Source organism: Pipistrellus kuhlii, unplaced genomic scaffold (assembly GCF_014108245.1).
Source record: "Pipistrellus kuhlii isolate mPipKuh1 unplaced genomic scaffold, mPipKuh1.p scaffold_m20_p_2, whole genome shotgun sequence".
In the NCBI taxonomy this organism is placed as follows: Eukaryota; Metazoa; Chordata; class Mammalia; order Chiroptera; family Vespertilionidae; genus Pipistrellus; species Pipistrellus kuhlii.
In genome coordinates this window covers 57,955,044-57,979,944 of record NW_023425515.1, presented here as the reverse complement: position 1 = coordinate 57,979,944, position 24,901 = coordinate 57,955,044, and the positions used below count along the sequence as shown (strand labels likewise).

At 41.0% G+C, this 24,901-nt stretch overlaps 1 protein-coding gene and 1 pseudogene across 6 annotated transcripts in view; one reads left to right on the top strand and one right to left on the bottom strand.

The window, feature by feature from the left end:
- The window catches only part of ZBTB20 (zinc finger and BTB domain containing 20), an 821,112-nt gene that overhangs the window by 465,621 nt on the left and 330,590 nt on the right, over nucleotides 1-24,901 (bottom strand). The window lies entirely within an intron of this gene.
- Nucleotides 1,307-4,299, top strand: LOC123652615 (annotated as a pseudogene).

The window sequence follows — 24,901 nt, the reverse complement described above, 5'->3', positions numbered from 1 at the left end:
CTGCATTGGTAACAATTTAGTAAACTTTTGGCCTGATTAAGTCCCTGTTTCCCTATTAGCTAATTGTCTAAGTCTCCAGCCTTATATAGGGACATTGCTTCTGGTTGAAATTACTAGGCAAACATTTCAAAGTAGATGCTACTTTGATAAATTTTCCCCAATAAATTCCATATATCAAGTTCCAAACTCATGCATTTGTACATAAATATATAAATACTTAATTATGAAATGTTTTACTGGGTGATAACTAGATAATGAAGGAGAAAAATGATAATTAAATTCCAGTTTCAAATTTAGATTGCTGTCTAAACAAGAATTTTAGAAACCTAGTATTAGAAAATGGTTAAGTAGTGGTTGATATATCATGCTGTACTAGGTTAAAAACCTAATTTTTTTTCAAAAGTTCCTTGTCCCTTGAGGCATTCTTTCTCGGTGAAGGTTTCCAGCTTTCACAACTGTGAAAATTGAGATTTCTTGAAGGAGAAAAATGTTTCTTGTCAGAAAACTAGCCGGGACTAGTTCACAGAGTGAAGAAATCTAAGATTTTATCAGCTTTTCTTTGACCTTGCTTTGTGATTTGCTACAAGTCATTTAATATTCCTATATGTTTTGATGTTCTCTCTTCTTATCTATGACACTTAAATGACGTTATTACAATAATGTGGAGCAAATTTCCTATCACAGAGGATGTGCTAAACTCCTAAACCCAAGAGTATCTTAACAGTACTAATATCAAATTGGTAGAATGAGACTAACACCCTGTATAATCTTATACTGTATGTCGTCATATTTAGCACCTCAGTATCTACTTTTTCAGCTATAAGGCAGAGACTATTGCAAAATCTGTTAAAATTTCTCAACAAAAATTTTAGACAAGGTAAAGAAAATGACCAATATAATAGTCACTGAAGTTGGTTTTCAAATACAGTAGAATTGGTTTTAAAATATTGAGACATAAAATGAAGTAAATATTTCCAAGTATATTCAGATACTTATGAAAAAAGACTATTAAAAGACAGGGAACAATATTGTCTTTTATTTGTATTGCCTGCTGCATTTTAGATTGGATCCATGACTCCAGTAATGAGAAAACAGAATCAGGAAAAATTATTTTTAGCAGACTATTGCAGGATGTAGAAAATAAAATGTATTCACTAATGGGTTGGCAGAAATTTTATATATGTACTTTTAGAACCAGAACTATTTAAGCAGGTTTTCATACTTGGCAGAGTTCTGTTCCTAAAGTGTCACCTCACAACCCCCTCCCACCTTTCTTTTTTTTTTCCTATATTGCCAGGTGGGAGTAATGACCAAAGGGAGAGGTAAGACAAACAGAGGCACTCACTGTAGCAGGAGCCACTCTAAGGATCAAAGAGCCGATTTGGATATGCCTGCCAAGCCTGGAACCACAGTGGATGGCTCATCAGCAGGTGCCCTCAGAACCACATGGGCCACTTCTGGCAAGTCAGCACCCTCGTCCTACTCAGAAGGACTACCTGCAAGGAACTAAATGTGCATATTTCCTTACCCACTCACAGGATTTGATTTATTGAATGGTTTCAGTCTGATATACAGTATACAAGCCACACAAAAGCATAGTTCCTGCCCAGTCAAATTTCATATCCTAGAAGAAAACTCTAATTTTCATACACTGATGAGTAAAATCTGGGGCAACTAGATAAGATAATTCAATTTCTAATATTTTTATCAAATATATTTCTTTAGTTTTTATTTCTGTCATGGGAAAATAGTACATTAATACCTCAATTACCAGCATTCGCAATATACTTACAGATTTACCTTGATTTAACATGGTCAAGAATCCAGAAAAAAGAAAACAGAACTCTTAAGAAACAAAAATTTCCAAAAATACATGTGATTGCCCAAAGTCATCTTTATTCATTGATGAGACTTGAACTAGGAGCCAATATATTCTCCCTTAATACACATGGGAAGATGGAACACTTTCAGAAGAAAACACAACTATCCATATTAAAAAGTGACAACTATCCATATTAAAAAGCCAGGGGCCATGATGACCAAAGGACTAGTCACCATGACTATTGAGTGGGCTGTACTGCTGACCTCTCGGTCCCTCCACCCGGCTCCTTCCTGCAACTCCTTCCTGCCTCCTGTGGGCCATGGTGGCTCCCTCCCATCTCCTGTGGGCAGTGTGGGCTCCCTCCTATCTCCTGTGGGTGGCACAGCTCCCACCCTTGTCCAGTGAACTACCACTGCCCACTGTAGCCAGCAAACCAGCTTGATTAGGGAGTGGGGCTGGCAACCTCATGGCCCATCCCCCCCGCTGGCCTGATTGGACTCTCCCATTCTGATCAAGAGTGGGTAGCACAGAGCCTGGACCCTTCCTGTCAGCCCTGAGTCCCTAGGGTTGAAAATTCTGAAGGTCCTGCCCAGAGAGTAGAGATTCCTGAGGGGCAGACACAGGGACCAGAAGCCTCCAGGGAGCACCGCAGTGTTGGCAAGGAGAGGAGAGGGCCTGCCGAGGGGGGATGAGGTGAAGCCAGCGGACATCAGCCCAGAATCCAGCCCTTCCCCTCAGAGGCAGCAGGCCTTCAACCTAGAACCCCAGCCTGAATCGGAAGAGCCCGAGGGAAGCTTCAGGAAGCTCTACACAGAGCCAGAGCTGCCCATTGAGAACGAGAAACTTCCGTGAGGCCCTGACCCAGACCACACTGCAGCTGGCGCAGCTCAAGGTGGAGCTGGAGCGCCAAGCAGAGGCAGGAGTGCTTTGCAGAGAGGCTGGCCCTCCTGGGACTGGAGAGATTTGAGCTGGGCCCTGGAGCACATGGCCGCTGAGCTGGAAGAGTAGCTGAAGGGCCTGTGCAACCTCCAGGCTGACAACCGGCACCTCAAGGACGAGAATGTGGCCCTGATCCACATAATCAGCAAACTGTCCAAGTGAAGGAGGAGGACTTGTCTCTGCACCCACATTTATACAGCTGCTTCTGCCACTTACACCCCTTCCCCTGTGTGAACACAAGTGACAGGGCTGCCAGGAAGTCTCTGAGAAGCCAGAACTTCCCCTCAGGGCCTCAAGGCTGGGAGGGGAGAATAGAACACCCCCTCCCCCCAGCTAGGAGCCAAGGGGGCCATCTGAGGCCAGAATGGAGAGGGGAGGCTGAGTTAGGTAGGAGGACCAGGGCTGCAGGCAGGACCAGGAAGGAACCAAACCAGGAAGTGCCAGGACCAGTAGGCAGGAACAGAGTGGCCACTGGGGGGTCCCCTCTCATAACAGGCCATCAGTCACCCCTCCCACTCCTGAGCAGGGATCCGAGAATGTGCCAAGCATCCCATAGGCCTGGGCTAGGTGGGCCTGTATATAAGGTCCATGTGCAATAGGGAGGGACATCTTCTATTTTTTGCTGCCCTCGCCTGACGCTTGGGGAGAAGGTATTTTTGAGTGTGGCGGAGCAGCAGGCAGCTGGGTCCATTTTGCAGAGCGTGTGCTGGGTCACTCCATCACCTCCCACCTCTGCATGGCCAAGTCCCCACAGCAAATCATGGGCTCTCTGGTGAAGGATTACTTCGCCAGACAACAGAACTTGTCCCCAGAGAAGATTTTCCATGTCATTGTGGCCCCGGGTTGTGACAAGAAGCTAGAGGCCTTTCAAGTTGTTCCCACAGCTTTGCATAGTTCCCAGGGTGCTGACTGCGTGTTAACCTCAGGTGAGATTGTCCAGATAATGGAGCAAAGTGACCTTGCCTCGAGTGCAACCACTGTGGACACTCTATTTGGAGTTGTGAAGGAGGAAGAGGTGAGTCTCCACAAGGGTGCCAGCTCCGGGGGTACCTGGTGCACATCTTCAGGCACATGGCCAAGGAGCTGTTCAACAAGGATGTGGAGGTGCTCACCTACCGCACCCTGAGGAACAGACTTTCAGGACTTCCTCCTTGAAAGTGATGGAGAGGTTCTGCTACGCTTATGGCTTTCGAAACGTTCAGAAGTGGTCCTGAAGCTGTAGAGAGGCAAGTTCCCTGCCACTTCGTGGAGATCCTATCCTATGCTGGGGATGCCTAAGTGACAGGGGCCAGGCCCAGGAGGACAGGCATGCAGACAGGGCACTACTGCGGCAGATGGAAGGCATTCACGCTGCCATCCCGGAGACCAGTGTCTATGGGCAGGAGCTGTACCAGGAGTGGCTGGGGTGGGGGTGGAGGGGGAGAGCAACTCCTCCCAGGCCTAGGTGGCCCTGCACATCACCTAGCAGGGCCCAGGGCAGTCTGCCAGGACATCAAATGGTAAAGGTCCAGCAGACCCCCGGCCTGCAGGCCGCCTGAGGAGGGGTGTCAGATGCATGAAGGAAAGTCTTAGCATCTCTGTCATCGCTTTGGTTTTCAGAATTCCCTGCTCCCCATCTGTTGGCTCCCTCCCTCTGATGGGCACTGTTGTCATCACATGGATACAACTGGAATTTGTATCTCAAGAGGACTGCCCCAATGTACATATTCATGCACTGAGCCCCTAATATGAAATAATCTGAATCTCTGAATGAGTAGGAAGCAGAGTGGGGAAGGGGAGGGATGATGTATCTAAGGCTGAGACCTACAGTCAGCTTGAAACACGTCCATATCTGAGCCCTGCAGAAATCAGTGTGGTAGAGCTCTAAACAAAAAATAATGTTCACAATTTTTATGGGTTGAATTGAATTCCCTCAAAATTCATACTCCTATTACCTCAGAATGTGACCTTATTTGGAAAAATGGTCAATTGCAGGTATAATTATATAAGATGGGCTCATAATCCAGTATCATTGTGTTCTTATCAAAAGGGTGGAATTGGACACAGACATGCACACAGAGAGAACACGATGAAAAAGTGAAGGCAGAGATCAGGGAGAGACTTCCACAAGCCCTGGAACACCAGGCTGCCAGTAAACCATCAGAGTTAGACAGGAGGCATGGAACAGATTCAGTCTTACATCCCTCAAAGGAAACCGACCCTGTAAACACCTTGATCTCTGACCCAATACCTTCTGTTGTTCAAGCACCCAGTTTGTGGTACTTTGTTATAACAGGCCTAGAAAAATAATACAACAATGTAAAGATTAAATCATGTTCAGGATACTTTAAGAAAGTTGAAAAATATAAGATTCATGGCCGAAAACTTATCATTAGTATGTTTAAATAAATAAACCATTTGATGTTTGAGTGGCATCTAGGTGACCAAAATTGGTGGAACATACACTCTCTACTTTTTTGCTAATGCAACAAGATATCATCACCTTTACTAAAAAGACAAAGTGATATGCACTCTATAGAAGCCATCACAGAATCTCCAACCTCTAAGAAGCATTTTGACTAGCAAAGCAGAAAAATGTGAATTTATTTTATTTGTTTAAAGTACATAGCCTGTTGAATGTAGAATGGTTACTGAGAGAAGTCACTGATAGAAGAGAGCCTGCCTGTGGGATTTTGCCAAAACGGGTTTGGCTCAGTGAATAGAGCGTCAGCCTGCAGACTGAAAGGTCCTGGGTTCGATTTGGTCAACGGCATGTACCTTGGTTGCGGGCACATCCCCAGTGGGGGGTGTGCAGGAAGCAGCTGATCGATGATTCTCTCTCATCGATGTTTCTAACTCTTTGTCCCTCTCTCTTCCTCTCTGTAAAAAATGAATAAAATATATTTTAAAAAAAAGAAATGGGATTTTAGTCTAGATCATAATTAAGAGATATTTGTCTAGATGAGAAGTTACAGACAATTCTAAGGATGAGGAAAATTGGGGGGAGTAAGAAAATGGAGGAAAAGAAAGAATAAGAGGAAAGGTATGGAAACAGGAAGAGAGGAAATATGAGAAGGCTAGCTGATATTGACAGTGAAACGATCTGACAGGGGCACAGAAAATAATAAAACGTCTGAGGGCTATAAAGAAAGACAAGACAGGGTAGCACTCCTGTATTCTGAACAAGAACAGAGTGAAAAACATCTAGTGCAACAATTAATGTCTCTTTAAAACTAGTGCTCTGAATGCTTTTGTGTGAATAAGACTCTGCCTTGATTTTTTCTTTAAAAAAGATTCAATAGTGGAATGGAAACATTTTTTTCTTTAAGTGAAAGCTAAGTAGTTATGGCAGGTAGGTCAAGGAAGAAATACTTCATGGAACAGGAAGCTATAACTTTACAATATGTTCCCTGGAGAAGTTAAAAAAAAAAAAAAATCATCAAAATAGCCACAAGAAGTTTGTTGTGTTAAATAGCTTTAAAATCCTACTTCTCCTAATTGTTCTTAACAGTTTATTCAGCCAATTATCAACTTAATCTGAGGGGAAAAAATAAACTTGACTTTTTTGATAGCCAAGTCAATCCAAGTGGAAAATTCTAATCCTGCAAGAATAGGGCATAAGGGAAACTGCAGAGCAAATTCTGAACTGCCAACAGAAATCCAGAACAGTCATCTTTTTCTTGCTTTCCCAAAATCATTCTCTAAATCAAAAAATTAATGGTGATACAAAGAGAGTTTTGGATGAAATGATGGAGTCTCTCCTTACTCCTATAGTAATAGGAAGTTTTTATTCAAGATTAGAAGTCCAGCACGCAAAATCACACAGCCCCAACCACCTGCATGCATCCTGCCTACCTGCCCCCACCTCCCGCTTTCACAGCTCCGCCCACCTGCAAGCACCTCACTCACAGCCCCGCCCACCAGCATGTGCCTTGCATGCTCACAGTCCTGCCCACCCACAGTGATCTATGGTCTTTACAGCATTAGGACCACTGGGTTTTTACAATATAGACTAAAGGCCCGGAACATGAAATTCATACATGGGGGTATCCCTCAGCCTGGCCTACACCCTCTGGAATGTGGAACCCCCTTGGGGGATGTCCGACTGCTGGTTTAGGCCCGATACCTATGGGCAGTTGGACATCCCTATTGTAATCAAGGACCACTGGCTCCCAACCACTCACCTGCCTGCCTGCCTAATGTCCCCAACTGCCCCCCTCTGCTGGCCTGATCTTGCCCCCAATGGCCCTCCCCTGCTGGTCTGATCATGCCCCCAACTGCCCTCCCCTGCTGACTTGATCATCCTTAACTGCCTCTGCCTGCCTGATCTCCCCTAACTGCCCTCCCTGCAGGCCTGATCTTGCTCCCACTGCTTTCCCCTACTGGCCTGAACACTTCTAACTGTCCTCCCCTGCCAGCCTGATCTTGCCCTCAATGGCCCTCTCCTGCCAGCCTGATCTCGCCCCCAACTGCCCTCTCTGCCTCAGCCCCCACCACCATGGCTTTTTCCAGAAGGAAGTCAGATGTCAAGTCAACTTGGTCTAATTAGCAGATTACTCTGATATTACCTTGTTTCCCCAAAAATAAGACAGTGTCTTATATTAATTTTTTCTCCCAAAGTTGTGCTAGGTCTTATTTTCAGGGGATATCTTATCTTTCCATGCGCTAGGTCTTATTTTCGGAGGATATCTTATTTTTGGGGAAACACGGTAGTATAGATAGAATATATAGGATAGGATTTCTTAAATGGGGGTAGGGAGGGCCTTTTTCAGCAGGAGGAGATGCTCTTGGCAAACAAAAACAGATAATCCCTATATCTGGATTGATAGCCAGCCATATGCACTATACTGCCAAACCGGTCTTTAAAAACTTGAACTGCTTTCTTACACCTTATACTAAACAGCTGTTTCCCTTAAAACCCCTTTTCAGCCCCCACCTTTGGTTCTGCCTTCACAGTTCACCCAGATTAGGTTCTGATTGGTCAATTTCTATGCCAGTCATTGTCTCTGGGCCAATCTCTGGGCCTGATCAGAGAGGTGGGGCTAATCAGCAGCCCCCACAGAGGTCTGGAGAAAAAGAGAGAGGCGAGGGCTGATCAACAGATGCCACAGAGGCTACGGATCAGACCCTGCTTCTCTCTCTAGGCCTCTCTCTGGGCCTGATCCGCAGTCTCCTTGGCAGCGCCCCCAACCCAGCACTGACTGTAGGACTTACTTCAGGTCAGTTGAGCCGTTGGTCGTTACAGACCCTGGGTTTTTATATATTAGGATATATACATATATATAGCCAAAGCTGTAATCTTTTTCTATTCTTCACAGATGATGGAGATGGCCCTGCCCACATCTCTGAAAATAACTTAGACCACTAAAAAGAATTACAGTGTAATGTCATCGATTTCTATGTTAATTCATAAATCAATTTAATTATTTGTTTTAACATTTTAGCATAGATGATAATTGTAAAGTAGAAAACAAAATGTTGAAGATAAGAGATATTTTTATATGGATATTACCTCATTAAGGCATTTTTTAAAATGGGGGGCAGGGCTCACTCAAAATAACCTTTGCTTAAAACTTTCTTCTATGAAGAGTAATTGAAAAGGAAAAGAAAAAAGAAGGAATGGGGGAAGAGGGAAGAGGGAAGAGGAAAGGAGGGGAGGAAAGAAAAGGGAATAAAAGAAATTACAAACTAGTAAATTTACCTGAATTTTTCTCTAATATCCAAACCAACCCTTAAATCTTAGATATCAGAACCCACCTATGGTAAAACTGTAAAGTGTAGATAACTTTGTTCCTAGTTCCTCTCCCTTATCTCTCTTTGACCTTGTTTCCTTTTGGCCTCATTAGCCCTTTCTTCAATCTTATCAGAAGATTTATTTCTGGTCCCTTTCCTCAGAGTGCTAGGATATTTATCTTTAACTTCAATTGTAAACTAAATGAGGTCCTTATTCAACTTGGATTTCTACTATTGCATCTTTTGTCTACCTTGCCAACCCCTGAATCAAAATGCTGCTACCCACCTGACCAATTTATCTATGGTTTGTGTCATGCTTTCACATATTAGATCATACTCTCTTATATACCAGTGAAAAACTGGAGATTTTCCTATTTCTTAGAAAGTTATAACTGCCTTTATCTCTGCCTTCATGTACATCAACTCTTGCTAATATTTTAGCAATCCCATTGCTGGTTCACTCATTCTTACTTTCATTTTCCAGTTGGTCTATCTCTATGGTTTCTAACATGCTTTGTGGAGAATAAAAGGGTGTTAAGGACTAGAACCTGTACCATAAATCAGAAAACCTTTTCTCTAGCTCAGGCAATTTTGGTCAGCTTGGATTTTCCTGTGCCCTAGCTGTTGTATTTATCAAGTGAGAAAAACAAAACAGACAAAAAAAAGCACAAACAACAACAACAAACAAACAATAACGAAAAACACACTCTACCAAGCTCAATGACATATATAAGGATAAATGTTTAAATTCTTAGGAGAAAAAATTACTGATACATTTTGTAAGTATTCAAACTAAGTATTTCCTTCTACTTCTAGAGATTAAAAAAAAATAGAATATTCAGAGCATACCAGAAATATATAATGGGAGTGATCCATTCTTCTTGAATTCAGCTGTGGTAGGCAAAATAATTATACCCCCAAAATGTTCACACTCTAATACCCAGAACCTCCATTATATAGCAAATGTTAGGTTACTTGGAAAAGGGACTTTGTAGATGTAATTAAGATTATGGATTTTTGCCCTAGCCAGTTTTGCTCAGTGGACAGAGCATCAGCCTGTGTACTAAAGGGTACTTGTTTGATTCCAGTGAAGGGCACAAACTTGGGATGTGGGATCAATCCTCAGTAGGGAGCCTGCAGGAGCAGCAAATCAATGATTCTCTCTCATCATTGATGTTTTATCTCTCTCTCTCCCTTTCCCTTCCTCTCAGAATTAAAAAACAAATAAATAAAATAAATAAATAAATAAATAAATAAATATATTTTCTTTAAAAAAGTTATGGACTTTAAAATAGGAAGAAAATCCTAGATTACCCAAGGGGGTTCAATCTATTTACCTTAAAAGCAGAGAATTTTTTTCTGGCTGAAATTTGGGGGGGGCAGGGGAAATGTTATAGAGGAAAGTCTGAGAGATTCCAAGCATGGTGATAATTCAAAGCACTCTGGCTGGCTCTGAAATATAAGATACTGCATTCAAAAAGCTAAGGATGGCCTCCAACTGACAGCTATGAAAGAAATGGAGATCTTTGTCCCACAACCACAAGAATTGAATGAGCTTGGAAGAGGATTCTTCCCAGTGCCCTTAATAAATAATCCAACCGTCTGACATCTTGATTTTGGTCTTATAAGACTGGGATCAAGGAAATTGGTTGAGCCAATTCAAACTTCTGTTCTATAGAATTATGAAATAATAAATTTGTAATGTTACAAGCTGGTAAGTTTGTGGTCATATGTTATAGCAGCAATATAAAAATAATAGACCATTTCAGTTCAATGGACACAATAGTTTAAAATTACATACTGAAGAGTTGGAACAGAAACTATTATTAAGCAATGTCACCCCAATAAATTTAATTATCGTATTTTCTGGCGTATAAGACGACCCCCTAATTTTACAGTTAAAACATAGGTTTAGGCCTATATTCGCTGTATAAGACTATCCCCCACTTCAGAGGCAACACCAGTTCTTTTTTTTAATAGACCGCCTCTAACTCAGCCAATCCAAACAGGCTTTTTATGCATGCAAATTATACATGTTCTGTACCAAAGCTACACTGTGTTCTAGTAAAAAGCATGCTCAGATTGGCCAGAGTCAGAGAGGCGGTCTATTAAAAAAAGAACTGGTGTTGCCTCTGAAGTGGGAGGTAGTCTTATACAGCGAATATAGGCCTAAACCTATGTTTTAACTGTAAAATTAGGGGGTCGTCTTATACGCCGAAAAATTTGGTAAAGAAGAAAAAAACACCCCTGGCCAGTGATTAGAGCATCTGCCAGTTCACCAAAGGATTTTGGGTTTGATTCCCAGTCAAGGGCACATACCTAGATTACAGGTTCAATCCCTGGCCCCAGTTCAGGCTCAGTTCAGTTCAGGAGGCAACCAATTGATGTGTTTCTCTCACACTGATGTTCCTCTCCTTACCTCTCTCCCCTTCTTTCTTTTCCTTCCACTCTCTCTAAAATTCAATGGAAAAGCTATCCTCTAGTGAGAAATGTTTTAACACAGAGAGTTCTTGGTAATACAAAAACAATTTTTTCTTGATTTTCCTTTTTTTCCAATCATCTCCACAGATAATGTGTAATAATACAGAACTAAAGGACAAAGATCATGAGGAGTGCAGAGTATCCTCACCAAGTTGCTTCACAAAAGCGCCTTTTCCTCACAGAAAAGAATACTAAATTAATGGTGCTTCACTGCTCACAACACATAAATCCACTGACTTATAAATGGAAAAGAGAAATCTGAAAACAGTTCAAAAGATTATAAAGACTGATGCTTAGTGAAATAAGTAGAGAAAGATAAGTATCACAGGATCTCACTCATTTGTTGATTTTAATGAACAACATAAACAGATGAACAAAAACAGAACCAAAGACAGAGAAGTATCCATCAGTTGCTGGAACCTCAGAAGAAAGGTAGGAGAGGGTGGAGTAAGGGGAAGAAATCAACCAAAGAACTTGTATGCAGGCATATAAGCATAAATAATGGATGCTGACAACAGGGGGTGAGGGCGAGGGCAGGAATAGGGGGATGGGGAGACAATAGGGGAATAAGGACACATTTGTAATACCGTAATCAATAAAGGAAAAAAAAAAAAGACTGATGATAACAACCTTTGAAGTGATAATGAAAACAAGAGAAAGAAGATCCAAGCAACCTTATTCAAAATTCACAGGTCACATGGATACTAGGGTGTGCTTTCACCACTACACCAGATGTCTCACCACAATGCACTTAAAGGAAATTACTTGCAAAGCTACAATTATGTATTTTATATGGCATCACCAGAGCTATCTTTCAAATATACCTTTCTAAATGAATTTTCTTTCTTATTCACATTTTTTCACAAAGCCAGTTTCTCATCAACTGAACAAAAGAATATTGTTAAAAAGACAATGATTTCTGGTGATCTTTTTTAGCATGGAAGGTTTAGAGAACTTGACCTTTGAAGAATTACTCAACTTCATAACCTAAAACTTTTGGAGGTATAACAACAACATGCTGAAAACATCTACTTTTGCAATCAACTGGAAATGACTCTCACGTTAAAGGGTAAATTCTCAGCAGGTTACACATATTCCACTTCATAATTATATCACAGTATGAAATAATACAAAAGAAAATAGAAGGAAAAATAAATATAGCAACTACTAAATTCTTGTAGAAACAGGATAAATGCAGGTGTGTGTTTTTTTCTTTTTTTGTTTGTTTGTTTGTTTTTATTTTTTTCTGTAGAAACAGAAAATACTTTAAGGCACAAATTACTAACCCCACACCTTGCAGCTTTCTTTTTGTATTCCATGAGGCCAAAACAGGAAGCACAGTTCTACCAGACTGGTCAAGAGGAGTGTGGGAAGAAGGCCACTTGAGAAAAAAACACTCACCTTTCTCTTCATTTGAACACTATGTTCTGCTTCCTACGGGTCCCTAAAACTTATTAAAAACTTTGGGCATCTTATAAAGATATTATAATTTTGAGGGACTTTGAGGTTCAGGAAGAGTAAATTAATCCCCATTTTATATCTGTCCCAATTTAATATTTCTAAAGGGAGTGAATAATAATAAATCCCGCCAACTCTCTTTTTCAGGGCTATTCAGATACTAAGTAAACCAAGAACATTTTAAAATGCAATCTCATAAAAATCTAGCTTGCTTAACCTTCTCTCCTTCTTAAAAAAATAAGAAAGGCATGATGTTCTTTTTTTTTTGTTAATTAATTCATTTTAGACAATTCCTTAAATTTTCATTTTAATAATTTTTTTGTGTGGGTGCATTAATTACTTTCAAAGACGCTTTACAACTGTTACCTATTAAAAGCCTTTGTTAGTGGGGGAAAAAAAAAGGAAGAAAAAACTTCAAGCATGCCCCCTCCCTTCTCCATTTTGAGCAGGTCCTTGCTATCAACTGCTGGAGTATGTTCGCTTTGCACCTAGAGCTATAATTATTTTGCTTTAATTTTACAAAACCTTTTGTTCCATTCCCACGAGCCCACCTGATCCTTATATTACACCAGCTCTATTAAAACACTCATGCAGAACAAAGCATGGCTGTACTGATTCATAACTAACTTTTTTTTCCTCAGTAAAATGCCACTGGCTAGGGTTCGAGACATAGTCCTAGGCTTTATGCTCCTCTGCCAATTTTCATGTTAGAGCAAAGAAAAAAATATGTTGTTACAGAGGCAGTATTCTTGCCCAACATCCTTTCTTTGCATCTCCGTATTTTGTATTTTTAAAAATATTTTGTTATACTTAAAAAAAAAAAAAAAAAATATTTTGTTATACTTAATTTCACTCTGCAAAAATTAATAAGTGATAAAATGTTGAGCATGATATGTGTATTAAAGGATTGTAATCATGTTGAAATCTTCTTTAGTGTATTGGTTAAGTTCTTTTTAAAATCATTTTTGTTGGCTTCTTTAATTTTCCTTCTCACTCCTTACTCCACCCCTTTTCCTTGAGATCTTGCAACACATGTGGGCTTTTGGCAGAAGAAAATTGCAGTGACTCATCAAGAGAATTGTTTGTTTGCTCTGAGGAGCACCCTGAGGACCCTCTGGGCTGCACACGGAGCCCTTTGATCCTAGAAAATTTATTTCTTCCAGATGTTTTCCCCACAGTCACCTTTCTGCAATGTCCCTCTTCATTATGTAGCATAAGAATAAACACTCAAGACCCACTGCTTTCACATACAGTTTTCCTGAATAGAGTGTGACAGGGAGTTAACATTTGATTGAGCCATAGGGTTCTCCTTGCCTTAGGCACAATGACAGAGAAAGGTTAACAGTGAGAAAAGCAGAACTGGGTTTCTTCAGGCAACTGTACTCAGAGTTAGGATAGAAATTATGTGGGCCAGTCCAAAGAAAATATACAAATCTGCAGACCATTGCTCATGGACAAGCCTTATGCAATCCTATAAAGTCTTAATGCTTGGATCTGCTATGTCATTTGTCCAATTGTTCCATCTAAAGTACAGAGAGTACATAGGAAATTTAAATATTTGGACATTTCTTGTATTTTCTTGGTTTGGCTGAGGGTGCTAGAAGAAAGGACAAGGCAGGAGATGGATATTAGGTGCACAGGTTGAGATGGTGTAGTGGGCTGAACACTGTTCCTTCCAAATAATACCTACATCCTCAACCCTGGGTCCTATTAATGTTACCTTACATGGCAGGAAAGAACTTTGCAGATGCAATTTAGTTAAGGTTTTTAGAAATTCTGGATTATTTAGATGGGCCCTAAATGTAATCACATGTATATTTTTATAATAAGGATATTTCACCCAGACACAGGAGGATAAGTCAATGAGACCATGGAAACAGAGATTTAAGTGATGCAGCCACAAGCCAAGAAATGTTGGAAGTCACCCAGAAGCTGGAAGAGGCAAGGCAACACACTCTCCCCTAGAGCCTCCAGAAGAAACACTGCCCTGCCAACATTTTGATTTTAGCCCAGTGATACTGATTTTGGACCTCTGGGCTCCAGAATTGTGAGAAAATAAATTTGTGATGTTTTAAGTCAACAAGATTTTAGTAATTTATTAAAGCAGCCATGGGAAACTAATACAGATCATGTTTTAAGACTCCACTGTTCAGCATACTCCTGAAATTACTAGTTCTAGGTTGATGGATTGGAAAGGAAGATTGGAAAATAGGATGCCAAGATTTAAAGACAGTTCTTAGTGGATATGCAGGAGTTCTTATGGAACTTGTGATCTACAGCAAAATGAGAATGAAATTAAATAGTGCAAAGAGAGAGTACATAAGGGCATTTAACATTATTCAGATTGTAAATAGAAATATTCTAATTTTCTAAGATTAGTTTGCATATTTTATCACATAAGACAAATCTATCATATTTTCCCTTTGAAATGAATGTTTATATATAATATTGCCAGTTATTTTTCCCTAAATTAATTGTGAGTATAATGAACTTTAAGTGACAATTGATTTGGCATGTGTAAACTGTATTTGACACATATGTACTATATTGTAAAAATCAAGATCCTCTGTCTACACTTGAGGTAACTTATCTATAACTGTTCAATGACAATTGATTTTTAAAGATTAACCCATAGATAATTTGGTACCTCAACCCATTAATTCTTAAATAGATGTATTAAAACCATAACCTAAAACTGGAAAAGTCCAATAGAAAAAGACTATTATATAATATGATCAAACTGCCCAGTTTATCACTTTATCAAGTTCATCATCAAAAAATCTATAGTAGCTCAATCATTAAAAAGGATAAGGAAGACTTCTTACTTCCTATGATTCTTTTAAACTACTTGGCTTTTCAACAACCAAATCATTAATCTGCATAATCAACATGAGGTCACTAGACCTAGACCACTGATACAGCTGAAGTAATGAAGTTCTATAGAGCCAAAAGTGATACTTGATTAATTAGCAAATGAGAAGAACAGGGAAATCAAGATTACTGACTCTATTCTCTAGGAATGGAGTTTACCCTGGAAAAGTAATTAGAGTTTTCCTTTAGAAGATAAACCCCAATTACAGGATATGTAATAGATGACCATTTATTTTTACTACTTTCATATTATTAACACTGACTATTAATTTGACAGATTTAATAACAGAAAGAACACAATACTCTATTTTTAACAAAATAAACAAATAAAAAACTGATGATTAATACAACGATTGCACAGGAGAAATATATACTAGGGCATTCAAATTACCAGGAACCTAAAGAAACTGGTAGGTATCCCCATGCATCTACATTTTTAAATCAGGTATAATAAGAATCTTACTGCATTCCCTTTTCCCTTTGTTACCACTACCAATTGTATCCTGACTTAAAGCCATTTAAGTTCTTAGGACTTCAGAGATTCACTCAGAAGAGCAGTCAATGTGAAGTCCACCTGCATATTCCAGTGTCCCATTGTTTTATTTGCTTTAACGCCATGCAAGACAGAATGTATATTGTTGAGTTGTGGTGTAGGTTTTCAAAATACCATATAATTACAGTTTTCTTTACTTATTTATTAACCCTTCCAACTACCCAGTAGGCAATTGTTAACATTCCCATTTATTTACCTTCCTACCTATTTCTATGAGTTCCTAGAAAGCAGGCAACATGTTTTTTTTTTCTTAACTAGTTCCTCTTAGCTTTATGACACCCAGTAAGTTTTTAAGGGATAAATAGTTGACATATAATTTGAGACACAGGAGAACAGGTAGCCAGGATAAGTGGAAATTGGCCCATTTAACTCAGGCTAGCAGGAGAGTGGTTAGGGGGTGATCATGCTGGCAGGAAGAAGTCGTTAGGGGCAATCAGGAAGGCAGGCAGGCAGGCAGGCGAGCAGTTGGGAGCCAGAAGTCCTGGATTCTGAAAGAGATGTCCCAGATTGGATAGGATGCAGGCTGGGCTGAGGGGCACCCCCCCTAACCCCCACCCCCGTGTATGAATTCTATGCACCAGGCCTCTAGTCCTATATAATAAAAGTCTAATATGCAAATTGTCTTCTTGACTGGTGTTCTGCTGGGAGTCTCAGGGCTCAACCAGTCACTATGATGTGCACAGACCATCAAGGGGCAGACATTCCAACTGATAGGTTAGCTTGCTGGGGGTACTGGTGGACTGGACTGGAAAGTGAGGTGTGAGTGAGAGCCCTCAGAAAGCTCCCAGGGTTTATCCTGAGTCCTGGGAAGAGGTAGGTAGGGGCAGGAGGCAGGAGGGACTCGTGGCGTGGGAGGTTGCTACTCATCATCCACAAGCCTTGGACTGCCCAGCCCTCCAAAGCCTGTGGTGTTCTCAGTGTGCAATTTATAATCTTCAGAGCTGCTTCTATTTACTTGTTACGTTTCACTAACTATTCCAGGAGAGTAGGTAGCACCATTATGGGGGGACAGGCCCGGTGCACTTGCCTGAGACCAAGAGGTGGCTTCTGGCTCCCAAGGAAACAGCAGAGAGGGGGGCGGGGCTGAATCAGAAAACCAAGTCTAAAACTTGAAAGGAAGTTGGAGGCAATGAGGAGCTGAGGAGCTGTCAACTGTGCAGGGACTTAGAAAAGCTGCTGGGTTGGAGAAGCCAAGGGTTCGGTGCCTCTCCCACTAGACAGGGTCCACGGCCCTCCCTCCTCTTCCCCATGATGCCTCACCCAGCTCTCCTCTGAAACCCCACCTGGAATCGCCAACACAGCTTTGCACTGCTGTATGGCCTGCTCATCCCGGCCCACAACACCTCTCCCACTCTGCACAGCCCCGCCTCACACAGCCCTGCTCCACCCTACACAGCCTTTGGGGAGCTCCTCCCCTGGAGCAGAAAGGGGTAGGCTGCAGACAGGAGGTTGCAGGAAGATGAGGCAGAGCAGGGCCCACCAAGTTAGATAAAGGGGAGGGAAGGAGGGAGAGACCCCACAGGACTGGGGACAGAGATGGGTGGGGAAGGAGGTCTGTGTGGAACCATCGCCCTCCGTTGAAGTAGAAATCCTGACCCCATTTTACAGAACCCAGCAGAGAGAGAGAGAGAGAGAGAGAGAGAGAGAGAGACAGAGAGAGAGAGACAGAGAGAGAGACAGAGAGAGAGACAGAATGTGTGTGTGTGTGTGTGTGTGTGTGTGTGTGTGTGTGTTTGTGTGTGTGTGTCTGGGGAGTGGGAGTTGGCAAGGGGACAAAGATAAAAGAATGTGTGAGGGGACTGGATGGATGGCCTATTTATTTTTATTTTTATTTTTATTTTTGTTAATATATTTCTATGATTTCAGAGAGGAAGGCAGAGGGAGAGAGAGAGAGAAATATCAATGATGAGAGTGAATCAATCTGCTGCCTCCTGCATACCACCTACTGGGAATTGAGCCCATAGACCAGGAATGTGCCATCGACTGGAATTGAAATCAGGATCCTTCAGTCCACAGGCCGTGGCTCTATACACAGCCAAACCATCAAGGGTGACACATAGCCTATTTAAAATCGTTGTAGTAGGCTTTGCAGAGTTCTTACCACAATGGTGCTACCTAATAATGAGGGTATCTCTCCTCATGTTGGGGTAATCAGAACTGCAGCAAAGTAAAGACACACACCATGGAGCCTGCAAAGGGCTTCCATGCACACAATGCAGTTTACTTAGTGTGGCAGCTGAAGAGGGTGAACAGAGCCTTGGAAGGACATGAGGTCTCCAAGACCAGGGGCTGGAGGGAAAGTTCATGCCAAGCATTCCGCACTGTGAGTTACAATCCTATATGATAAAGACCTAACATGCAAATGGTTTTGCATCCTTGTGTCTTCACGCCAAGGCTGGGGACCTGAGGCCACACCCCCTGCAAGGCTAGGGCCTGACAGGGAACCTGAGGCTGTACCCCCCACCCTGAGGAGCTTGATGGGGGTGGGGCTGGCTGGGTCTGGGTCTCACATGATTTTGAGACGCATGTGGGTGGGCAGGGACTTGACCCTGGGTCCTAGGGCATGCCTCAGACTCTGGTAGGAGGGAGATTTTCATATACATTCTATTAATTTTCTTAAATCTCTGACACTTCTATTATAGAGAAAGGGCAAATAGGAATATTAAAATATTTCCTCAAATTAATTCCCTTTTAATGTGCACGAATTTCATGCATCAGGCCACAAAAGCCTAATATGCTAAATGTCTGACCAAGTGGTTGACCAACCAGTTGCTAAGGCATGCACTAACCAACAGGGGGCAGATGCACCAACTGGCAGGTTAGCTTGCTGCTGGGGTCTGGGAGATCTGCACTGGGTAAGATGGGGCCAGACATGCCCTAGAGCTCTTCTGTAGTTCCTCCCATGGTCTCTCCCTGGTCACCGGCCCTGATCGGCCCCAATCGCTGGCCAGGCAGAGGGACCCTACCTTGCACCAATTTCATGCACTGGGCCTCTAGTTTTACATATAAATCTCTTAGAATAGGGACTGGCACATAGTAATTACTCAAGAAATGCTAGCTGTTACTACTAATATACACAAACCTATTAAATATTTTTTGGTGTAAGGATATAAATATAAACATCTCATTAATGAGACCTGTTTCAGTATTCTTTCAGTTTGTTGCCTAGTTGTATTCACGCCCATATTTATCTCAGTGTAAATAATAAAATGAAGCAAGGCCTCAGTTTGGTTTACTGGGAAGTATTTATCATCATGTTAAAAGGAATAAACTAAAAGTGGCACTCTGTTCTGGCTAAAAGCAGCTGAGAAGTGATGCTTCCAGGCAAAGGAGAAAGGGAGGCATCAGGAGAAGTTTAGCAGGATGCAGGTATCTTCTGATGTGGGGGAAAACAAAAGAACACTCAGTGGGCAAGTAGAGGTTTGACTCTTCAACAAGCAATTGCCCCACTTATATGACCCCACAGTATCTCATTCATATCTCAAAGCAATTAACCTTCTACTATGTCATTATCTTTTTATATATGCTTTCTCCTTTTACACAGTGATCTACTTGAGGAAAAAAAAAGTTCTATTCATTGCTGTTCAATAGTTGCTCAGTAAAATATTTACATGGCATAACTACCAAATCAATAACAACTACTATAATGGGACTCTTCCCAAAGGCAGAGCTAAGACTTCGATTCCCAAAAGCCGAGCTAAGACTTACACAGGCACTCCTACACAATAGAGGCAAGTATTGAGCTAGAACTGACTGGCCATTAAAGTACTGGTAATTGATTTCTGATCTCTGTTCTGGGGATAAATTCACTCAGTAAGCATAACAAATTTTTGGAGTGCAAACATTTATAAGTTTTGTGAAATTTTTAAACCATAACTTGCTTTTTTATTTTTAATAATATATTTTTAATTTTTCAATTAGAACTGAGGTGTAGTGTAGTTTCAGGTACACAATCCAGTGATTGGACATTTGTTGTAATAACCATAACTTTCTTTTTTTCTTAACTACAAATATTTGAGAATCTACTATGTAATATTTTATAAGGCAGAGGAACAGACTGTTTAAAAGACTAAGGATAATGTGGGATACAAATACTAGTACAATCTGACTGATAAACCATAGCATAAGTCTGAAAGTAAAATTAGTAAGAGTCCTTAATAGTATATTATGGGATATTAAAGAATAGGTAATTACTTATAGCTGGGAAATCAAAGTGATTCTGTGGAGAGGTAATATTTGAGCTGAACGTTTATGTAAATAATCTAAATCTGTGAATAGAGAGTAGTATACCATAATTTGGAAAATGACTAATATGCAGACATAAATATCTGTAAAGAATTACAAACTTTAAAGGCATTCCTAACTTAGTGTATTAATATATATGAAAAGCTGGCTATCAGTTGATGAACTGTCCCTATAATGGTGAAATCAGTCCAATAAAAAAAAAAAAGAATGCCCCTTAGAAAAATCAATCCATTTGTTTTTTTCTATATGTGTATCACATTCTTTTTTTCTTACTGTGTATCAGATTCGGAACTGTGCTGAGTACACTGGATATCATGGTGATCAAAACAGAATAAGCTATCTGCCCAAGAAGTAGATTCAGATAATTATATTAATAATTATAATTGATACATTCTATATTAGGTGAACTGCTAGATGTCATGGGCATACATACTTGTAAGCTATTTATACTTTAATTCATTCCAAAAGTATGGCAGAACTATACAAGAACAATGCAAGTGCTAGTGACTTTTTTTTCCTCCTTGAATTTCTTCTGATTTGGTCTTATTTATCTACAGAGTAGATTGCCATATGTGAGTCCTATGTATTCTGTTTGCTACTTAAAATTTTGCTTTTTGAACTACCTAATTATGGATACAGCAAGCAGACAGAAAAATATGTTTACTTTGTTAACTATTTTAAGACTAAACATGGAAGCATTTTTTCTAATTCAGGATTTCTTCTCTGTTCAGGGACATCCTTTATTATAAATAACAGCAACCTCAGGAAGATGACAATGATGATGGATGAAACAGATACACTATGCTCTCTATTGCGAGATTATATCTACAGGGCTGAGAAAAGTAAAATCATGTTTGGACCAGTACATTGAGCAAGCACAGCACAGGAGTCACAGAGGAAGTTATGATAGGCAACAACAATTCCTATCCTTATAGTAAGTAAAGGTTTGTGTTGGTCTTTTATTGCAGTTCTTCAAATACAATCTATAGTCTACATGTCTATAACAAATATTTCCTCAGAACTGTAAACCACACAGTGGGTCTGCTTTGGAAACAAAACTTTTGGATTTATTAGTTCAGAAAGCATGCTCTCCTGTTTCATTTCAACTCTTAGAAAGGAATAAAACTGCCTTTTCTCTCTTTTTCATAAAAAAAAAAGTGTAGTTACCCAGCGCTGCCACAGGCTAGAAGACTAATACGCTAAAATATTAAATGATCTGACAGATAAGACATTTACCTCACTGGATTTCATCTAGTTCATGACCATGGCTCAGCAGTCTAAGTAGGAGATTAAGAGCATCAATAAACTGAGCAAATAACGTTTTATGTGAATTGCATAGGAAACAATGAACAGAAATACACTTTTCCATTTCACATAATACAATTAAGTATAATCATTAAAAGCAACCACAAAAGCAAAACCAGAAGCTTACTCTGCTCCATCACTGAAAGAAAGATGATCAGTTCAAGTAGTCTTAAATACAGTATGGTGAAAAAGTCCAAAGGATATGGCACAATGAGAGAACAAAAGGGTCTCACTCTCAGATGAGCTGTATAGTTGTTATTTAAGTACTGTGTGTTTAAGTTTCCCATTGATACTATAAGCTGTACATGCATGTGTGTATTTTAGAAGAATGTACTATTTTGGATTAACTTGTGAAACAATTGTAAAAAAGAATGAATGAATTTGTGCTGAAAAAATGAAAATGTGAATAAATTTCAATTCTTCCAGAAACTTGAGATTAGATACCCTCATCCTATATAACAAAATAGAAACAACACCTACCTGCCAATCAGGAGTAAGTATGCAAATTAACCAAACAAAGATGGAAGGTTAATTTGCATACACAGGAGCCAGGCAGAGAGCACAGTGGGAGAGCCTGCAGCTTGGGAGTCATGGCTCCCTTGGTGGCCAAGGGAGACACGCCCCCCCCCCCCCCCCCCCCCAAGCCATCAGGCAGAGAGCAGAGCAGGAGACCCAGCGGAGAGTGGAGCGGCTTGGGGAACTTGGCTCCCCAAGCTGCCAGATGGAGAGCAGAGAAGGAGAGCTGGTGGCTTGGAGGACTTGGCAAAGTGGGAGGCCATGGGATGAAGACAGAGCAGGAAGGGAAACCAAGAGCTTGGGGAGCACCAGGAATGCTGGGTATTGTAGTTCAGGTGGCAGATGGATCTCCCAGACCTGTGGTCAGCAAATTGCTGCTCATGAGCCACATGCGGCTCTTTGGCCCCTTGAGTGTGGCTCTTCCACAAAATACCAAGGCCTGGGCAAGTCTATTTTGAAGAAGTGGCGTTAGAATTTGGCTCTCAAAAGAAATTTCAATCCTTGTACTGTTGATATTTGGCTCTGTGGACTAAGGAGTTTGCTCATTAGAGCAAAGTGAGCCTGGCGCAAGTTACTATTGTGGTGGGGGATGGAGATAAAGCATAGGTGAGAGAGGTAAGTAAAATCAGAGTGTCTAGGAAAAATTAAAGGGAAGATATTCTAAAACTTCCAAGAAATTTCCACCAATGAAGCAAAAAAAACAAAACAAAAGCCTCTATTAAAGTGAACAATAAACCAAACTGAGTTGGGGTCTCAGACAATACACGCATATGATTGCAAAGACAGACAGAAACTCCTGGATTGGAGAGGGCTCCCAGATTGGAGAAGGTGCAGGTCAGAATGAGGGACCCAACCACTATGCACGAATCTTCGTGCATCGGGCCCCTAGTTTAATTTATAAGAAAACTAGAGGCCCAATGCATGAAAATTTGTTCAAGAGTAGGCCTTCCTTCCCCTGGCTGCTGGCACCGGCTTCCCTCTGGCACCCGGGATCCAAGCTTACACCCTCTGGACACCCACTGGCACCTGGGACCTGGGCTGGCTTCCCTCCTCCGGCCACCTGCAGGCACCCAGGCTGCGGATGGCTCCCCTCAGGTCACTTATAGGCATCTGGACCCCCGTCTGGCTTCCCTCTGGCCCTGGCTTTGTCAGAAAGGACTTCCAGAAGATATCAGGTCTAATTTTATTATTATAAACTAGGCACCTGGTGAAGGAATATTCCTACAGGACTTCTGGCAGGCTTCCCTCCTGCCACACTTCCTCTCCTGTTGCTGCAGCTGGCAGGGTGGGGCAGGGCGGGAGGGAGGGGGAAGGCGGGCGGGGTGCCCTGCCCATCTTGCCCTGCCCATCCCACCCGCCCCACTGCGCTCACGGCCACCACCATCTCCAAGGCCTCACACGCTGCTACCTTGCCTGCTGCTGCTGCTGTTGCCTCTGTGGCCGCACCCACTGCAGCCACCATTGCTGCTCGCCCCACCCCCGCCTACCTGACTTGCTGTTCCCGCTGCTCCCACTGCCTCCCAACGCTGCCACCTCCATGGCCTTGTGTACCACTGCTGCACACCTCACCCTGCCTGCCCCACACTGGCTGCCAGTGCTTTCCCTCCATCAGCTGCAGTTGCCTTGCTTTCCACTTTCCCTCCCTCTTTCTTCTATACTGTTTTCAGTCTTCACTCCTCCCTCCATGTATGCAAATTAACCACCATATTTGTTGGGTTAATTTGCATACCCTCTGATTGGCTGGTGGGCGTGGATTGCGTAGCAGAGTGATAGTTAATTTGCATATTACTCTATTATTAGGTTAGATGAGAGATAGGATCAAATGTGGATTAATCCCTTCTCTTTAGGATAGTCTACTAATTAGACATATTAACACTAATTATAACAATAACAATTACTGAGCAGTGACCATGTGCAAGGCCCTGTTATAATAATTTCTTCTTTTAATTTTTTATTAAGGTATTATATCTGTACATATCTATAATAATTTCATATATACTATATCACTTAAGGCTACCAAAAAAAAACAACACCTATATTACAAGGAAACTGAGGCAAAGGCAAGTTAAATACTTGTTCAAGGTCAACAGGCTAATAAAAGGTAGGTTTAGGATTCAAACTAGACATTGGCAAAGCATATTCAATATTAGAATATTCTGACCCCAAAATGATAAAAAAAGATCTAGCTAATACCTTAGGTCCTTTATCTAGAACACAATTCAGCAAACTTTTTCTATGAAGAGCCAGATCATAAATATTTTAGCTTTGTGAGTCAAGAGCTAAAATTAGGAATGTATATTATGTAGGAACTTACAGAACAAGAGGAAAAACAAATCACATTATATTTTTAAAAGTAAAATTATTTAATTTAGAAATATTATTTTAAATAAAAGCACTTATTTAAAATAAATCACATGTTATTTCATTACCAAAGTTTAAAAAATAATAATTATGCATGTACATATATTTTGTCTATTAATAAAAAAAACTGTTTTAGAGGATAACATTTTGCTTACTTGGGGTTCAAAGACAGTGTTCCTATCATGAAATGAATTGCAAATGTCCATCTGTACAAAACTATTCTTAAGAATATTCAGCTGTATTGGGACCATAACTTACCACCTCCAATCTAGAAAACCAAGAATTTCTGAGAATTCTTTCAACTTGAAGATTATATGGCCCTAACTTTCTTAATAAGCATAATTATTGATTTCCCAATGTCTTTATTTAAAAAATAAAATCTGCCCTAGCTGGTTTGGCTCAGTGTAGTAGGGGTGTCGAACTCAATCAGAGAAGGGGCCAAAATCTAAAATCCAGCCTAAATCGCGGGCCGAATGGTTTACTGAACAGTCATAAACTGTCATTGTGATGGAAACGCAGCGGAGTGCAGTGATGACAGCGTGGTGCGGGCCACATTGCAAGGCCTGGCGGGACAGATTTGGCCCGCGGGCCTTGTGTTTGACACATGTGGTATAGAGCATCGTCCTGCAGACTGAAGG